Source organism: Acipenser ruthenus, chromosome 49 (assembly GCF_902713425.1).
Source record: "Acipenser ruthenus chromosome 49, fAciRut3.2 maternal haplotype, whole genome shotgun sequence".
Taxonomy (NCBI): Eukaryota; Metazoa; Chordata; class Actinopteri; order Acipenseriformes; family Acipenseridae; genus Acipenser; species Acipenser ruthenus.
This window is the reverse complement of record NC_081237.1, coordinates 8,813,465-8,820,094: the sequence shown is the minus strand read 5'-3', so window position 1 is coordinate 8,820,094 and position 6,630 is coordinate 8,813,465. Positions and strand designations below refer to the sequence as shown.

The 6,630-nt window shown below is 35.6% G+C and overlaps 1 protein-coding gene across 1 annotated transcript in view; it reads right to left on the bottom strand.

Moving 5' to 3' along the window:
• LOC117968486 (nuclear factor interleukin-3-regulated protein-like) overlaps positions 1-6,038 on the bottom strand; it is a 16,247-nt gene extending 10,209 nt beyond the window's left edge. The window contains exon 1 of the mRNA XM_034916156.2: positions 5,795-6,038. The gene's annotated coding sequence lies outside the window, so the exon portion shown is untranslated. The remainder of the gene's footprint in view (positions 1-5,794) is intronic.
• Between the last annotated feature and the right edge of the window lie 592 nt (positions 6,039-6,630).

Below are 6,630 nucleotides of genomic sequence, written 5' to 3'. Positions count from 1 at the left end.
GATAGATAGATAGATAGATAGATAGATAGATAGATAGATAGATAGATAGAAAGATAGATAGATAGATAGATAGATAGATAGATAGATAGATAGATATTTAGTGTATTTTAGATATATTTACCTCCCAGTTCACATGTGATTCCACATTAGACACTAGAGTGAGAACAGGGGTGTAATCAATGTAATGTGAAACTAACAATAATGATTCTAATTGTGCGGCTAAAGGACCTTCAGAGCGTCGTGAGAATGAGCCCCTGCGCTCAACCCCGCCGACGTGGAGTGTCTGAAACGCCGTGTGGGAAGCAACAGCACGTCGATCTAAAACAAGACATTTTCCGCGTCGGCAAAACTCCTCTCAGCACAGCGGGGAGGACAAACCACACGACCAGTGCAGTACCGTGTAAAATAGCGTTATTATTAGTAGTAGTCGTATTAGTATTTATTAAAGCATCTACATGTTGTTATTGCAGTACTATATAATAAATAGCATCACATTTATCATGGCAAGTGCAAAGCTGTGTTTTAATGAAGGGCATTAAGAGAATGCTTTGTATCTCGTTAGCGGTGTTCTGTCTTCAGTGTCTTTCAGTGCTGCTGTGTGCACACAGGATGGTCTGCCGGTGCTTCCCCGCTGAGAGCTGTTATATAATAACGTTACAGAGACCTTTTAAAAATGAACAGGACTCCGTGTTCACATATTTATGTCTTCAACACGTTTCAGATTTTGCCTATCATTAAAGTGCTGTTTTATATTTGACTTCCCTGTGGCTCCTGTATCAGCGAGGCTGGTACATGGCACTGTGTTAATAAACCAGGAAAGTTGTTTTTCTACTGGTGAGTGTCTTCACAAATATTATATCACCAGAGAAATGCTTAAAATACCAGCAGACGCCTGCTCCTCAAACAATCCCTAAACATGTTATTATTATTATTATTATTATTATTATTATTATTATTATTATTATTATTATTATTATTATTATTATTATTATTAAATGTGTTTTTATTGCCTGTAGGCCTACATTTCACCATACAGCCTAAATAATAAATTCTTCATAAATACAGTGTGGTATATAACTTCATAAATACAGTGTGGTATATAACTTCATAAATACAGTGTGGTATATAACTTCATAAATACAGTGTGGTATATAACTTCATAAATACAGTGTGGTATATAACTTCATAAATACAGTGTGATATATAACTTCATAAATACAGTGTGGTATATAACTTCATAAATACAGTGTGATATATAACTTCATAAATACAGTGTGGTATATAACTTCATAAATACAGTGTGATATATAACTTCATAAATACAGTGTGGTATATAACTTCATAAATACAGTGTGGTATATAACTTCATAAATACAGTGTGGTATATAACTTCATAAATACAGTGTGATATATAACTTCATAAATACAGTGTGGTATATAACTTCATAAATACAGTGTGGTATATAACTTCATAAATACAGTGTGGTATATAACTTCATAAATACAGTGTGATATATAACTTCATAAATACAGTGTGGTATATAACTTCATAAATACAGTGTGGTATATAACTTCATAAATACAGTGTGGTTTTATAACTTCATAAATACAGTGTGGTATATAACTTCATAAATACAGTGTGGTATATAACTTCATAAATACAGTGTGGTATATAACTTCATAAATACAGTGTGGTTTTATAACTTCATAAATACAGTGTGATATATAACTTCATAAATACAGTGTGGTATATAACTTCATAAATACAGTGTGATATATAACTTCATAAATACAGTGTGGTATATAACTTCATAAATACAGTGTGGTATATAACTTCATAAATACAGTGTGGTATATAACTTCATAAATACAGTGTGGTATATAACTTCATAAATACAGTGTGGTATATAACTTCATAAATACAGTGTGGTATATAACTTCATAAATACAGTGTGGTATATAACTTCATAAATACAGTGTGGTATATAACTTCATAAATACAGTGTGGTATATAACTTCATAAATACAGTGTGGTATATAACTTCAAGAAATTGCAGACAGGCGTTGCAAAGAGAAAATACAGCCTCTGAAAATGAACCGGAATGGCTGCATTTTCTTAACCCACAAAGTATTTTTTTTTTTTTAAATTAGCTGCTTTTTTATGGTAAATCCAGGTGTAGCCCCTACTGTTATTTCCCATTGCTGTGGCAAGATTGAAATACTAATAAAAAATATATATTATGTTAATGTATTATCAGATTCAAATGTGTTCATTTAGGCCTATCACTGTGGCTATTTAGATGGTTATTTAATTAGTAAATAAATACATCAATCTATTTGAACTGTTTTCCCAGTTAATTTAGAAATATAAAATAATGCATGGGTGCGTGGTTTTATTGCCATGCCTTATTTTCTACTGATTTTACTGCACTTTATAATGGATCTTATCTGTGATGTGATATTCTGTAATGTGATCCTTTGTAATGTGATCATTTGTAATGTGATATTCTGTGATACTTTGTAATGTGATCATTTGTAATGTGATATTCTGTAATGTGATATTTTGTGATATTCTGTAATGTGATATTTTGTAATGTTATATTTTGTAATGTGATATTTTGTAATGTGATATTTTGTGATATTCTGTAATGTGATATTTTGTAATGTTATATTTTGTAATGTGATATTCTGTAATGTGATATTTTGTGATATTCTGTAATGTGATAATTTGTAATGTGATATTTTGTGATATTCTGAAATGTGATATTTTGTAATGTGATAATTTGTATCGTAATATTTAGAAACAACTGTAAGTCTCCCTGGATAAGGGCGTCTGCTAATAAATAAATAATAAAATGAATTCTGAACATACTTTCAGTAAGTAATCGGTCCAGTGGAGATACAGCATAATCGCTTTTTACAGTGTCGTTAAGCCACAGTTAATCTGGACGCTTTTAAAGAACGTAGTTCAGGTTTCATTAATACTGTAGCTCAAAGAATTACACAGCTGAGTAACTCAGTCTTTTGCACCTGTTACTAAACACTGTTATATTTATAGCAAGACGATTTTTATAAAGGGGAGAATATGTTTTTAATAATACAGATTTGGGGAGAGTGTCAAAGATGTTATGTTTCAACATTGCCATTTCATAAATGTGGAATTCATGTTTTTGTTTTAAATAAATAAGGAAGCCACTGCTGTTAAGATGAACATGCAATGTATAGCAATCGAATTATTCCAGCTCAATCAAAAGCCTCACATCAACTGAAGGCCAAGCAAAAATAACAAGTAACAGGCCCAATGACTGGCTAAAGCAAATCAAAATATTACCCCAAATATGAAATCTATTTATATACTGGATGCAATCATTTATATTAAACTTAACATTGCTTTAAAAAAATGAAATACTAATGAACAGTATATCACACTATAAAATGCATTGGTACTTTAACCCTTAACAAGTTCTTTAGCAGAAAACATTTTCCCAAGCTGTAACCCGGATATACCTGCTGTGGGATCCAGGTTAGAAAGAGGGACCCCCGGGGAATGAAGCCACCCTTTAAAAGCAGCAGATTTGGGGGTCTTTGTCTGCTCTCCGTGTCTATGAGAAACTCAGTATGCATGTGATATAATAACGAGCGTCAGTGCATCACAACCTCAGGAAGCTGTGGATTACTTGCTCTGGTAAGAACACAATGCAACACAATGCAACACAATGCAACACAATGCAACACAATGCAATACAATGCAACACAATGCAACACAATGCAACACAATGCAACACAATGCAACACAATGCAATACAATGCAACACAATGCAACACAATGCAATAGGATTTGCTTTTATCTAGCACTCGTCCTGCAGAGCATTTTACAATAAAAACTCAATAAAAGAAAAAGAAAAAAGGACATTGGCCAATCAATCCAGCTCCAAGAATAAGCCGACGCAAACAAATCTGTGTTTTTAAATTGGATTTTAAAAATGTGCTGTGTGAGCAGGTGCTGGAATGAAATTCACACTTGTTTTGAAACCAAGAAAAATGTGTTAGAAGTTGCTGCCATTGTGTTCTTGTGATAGGAGTTCACAGTTTCTGCCTCACAGGTCTCATGCACACTGCTGCTCGAGGGGCGCGATGCTGCTGCACATTAAACCTATCCTTTAATTAACGGCACTTAAAAAATACAACATAACTCGAGATGATGGGTTTCAATAATACAGTAAATATTTATTTAATAGGCCTATTAGTTGTGCCGCAGTATCTCTAAAGAACTGATCTCAGAACATCCATTTGAAATATTTTGATATCTTTGTGGGTCTCTAAAATGAACTTGTGTCCTGTATTATCAGCAATACGTTTGAATTGCATAATGGACATTGCAATAAGTTCTTTTATTTTCCGCTGTGGAACAGGAACTGAAGAATTTGAGCTGCTCTGCTGCAAAAATACTTTCACGCTCGCACAAACAACCCACAAGCAAGAGAACGTGCAAGTTGCACTGAAACCTCACAATATTTCACACAAAAGGCTGTACCAATATTTACATCCATGCGCAAACAGGGAGTCATTTCAGTCTTATCATAATTTTTTTATAATTAACTAAAAAAAAATACAAAAATGTAACTCTGTCAGCAGCAGCGGCCTGATCTCTCCATAAAGACGAGCTTTTAGATATTAAAACATCACATTGCACTCTCTGCTAACAGCCCCTGCTGGAAATACATTTTCAAATTCTTATTCATAGAAGCAACTTTCCTCCATTTTACAAAGCACTGTGAAAACAACCACACCTTTTACAAAAACAACTGCTCTAACATCAACAAAATAATAATAATAATAATAATAATAATAATAATAATAATAATAATAATAATAAACACAATTGAAAGCATTGTGAAAGTCTTTGTGCTGAATTGTATTTTGCTGAAACGAAATATTTTCAAAATGATGAAGTAATTAATTCTTTCTTTCTTTTTTAAAGGGCAATCAGCTTTAGTTTGAGGAAGTCTGTGTCTGTCTGCACCTGTTGGCTGGTTGGGTACAAGTTCAATATTAATAGAGAGAGGTTATTAGAACCCATCTCAAGAGGAATGGAAGGGTTGGTGGAAAGACGGTGTGTGTAAAAAATTAACGCTGGCCTCCCACTGGCTCACTGAACTGTTCCATTCTCTCTGGACCAAAACCATCAACTGATGCAAACAAATCCAGCTCCTGAACACCACAGACAAGGGGCGAGGGAGAGAGGGAGCGTTGGGAAAACCAGGCGACTGACAAAGAGATGGAGACAGAGAGGAAGAGGGGAGGGGGAAAGCAATATTTTTGAAGGGTGGCAGAGGTGGGATTTCAAATTCTAAAGAAATGATTGAAGAACAACTCAAATAAAGAGTGAAAGAAGCAGAGCAGAGAAGGAGAGGAAAGATATATAGTTACAAAAACAACAGCTGAAAAAGAGCAGAATGGCAAAAAGTCAGATAATTCAGCAGCTCAACCACCGTCAGTCAAAGCAGTATCTGGCCAGGTCCCTGCTGTGTAGACGTCAATATGGCATCTTGTTATTTCACTGGGGAATCACTCCTGCAACTTTTCATAGCATCAACTGGCAGCAGTTTTGTATCGCAGGCTAATTTTTTTATTACTCTACTATTTGACATTGAAAAATGACCAAATAATGTTTTTAGTTTTTAGTTTTGATTATCTCTCCCCCCTCACCACAGCAGTTAATTGCACAGGTAGTTAATAAAGGCACAGCACAGAGAGGTAGTTTCTACAGAGCAGTACTGAAAACAAATCTTACCTGCTGCACTTGAGTGTTGAGGCAGAGCTCTGACAGCGATGAAGACACCGGCAGCCAGACTGAAAGCTCCCACTGGTTCCCTTTCTTGTCTTGTTGTGGGAGGCAGGCTGAGCAGCGGTGCTCTGGTCTCAGTACATGAGTGGGAGAGTGAGCGAGGAGAGCAGTGATGATATTACCTGTGTGCAGGTCCGGCTGGTGATAAGGGATGATGAGGTTTGTGTGTGTGTGTGTGTGTGTGTGCCTCTTTCTCTGAAACCACTGGCTCTGTGTGTGTGTGTGCGTCCTCTGTGATAAGACAGCGTGGGGGCAGTTCTCACTAAACCACAGGAGCTGTGTGGGGGGGGGGGGGGGGGGGGAAGGGGGGTGCTCTAACTGAGGACAAATTAACATGATTTGATGGTGTTGTTTAACAGAAAAAAAGAGAATTGAACATCTTACTAAGAAGCCTAATCAAGCTATGTCACAATTTTTGCAACATGTTCCCCAAAAAAGTACGTTCTGAAATACAGCCCCCTTGTGTTAGCATGATGGTATTACACGGTGTAAATGTACTGAGTGATTTGCAGCTCTCTTCCCTCAGATATTATGCAGTGTTTATGAGGCCAGAGACCATGCTATAATAAAGTGCTACTGTTACACGACTCTTCACAGGCTTCTGTGTTGTGACCACATTCTTTTTATTATTATTATTAGCCATGTCAATAATTTGTCAAACAATCTTGGGAGTTTTTCCTGTGACGTCCTTGTCAGATTTTCGACAGCGCATGACATCAGAAAAACCACACACTGGCGAGCAGTGGAAACACAGTCAGTGTGAAACACTGGAGTGAAACCAA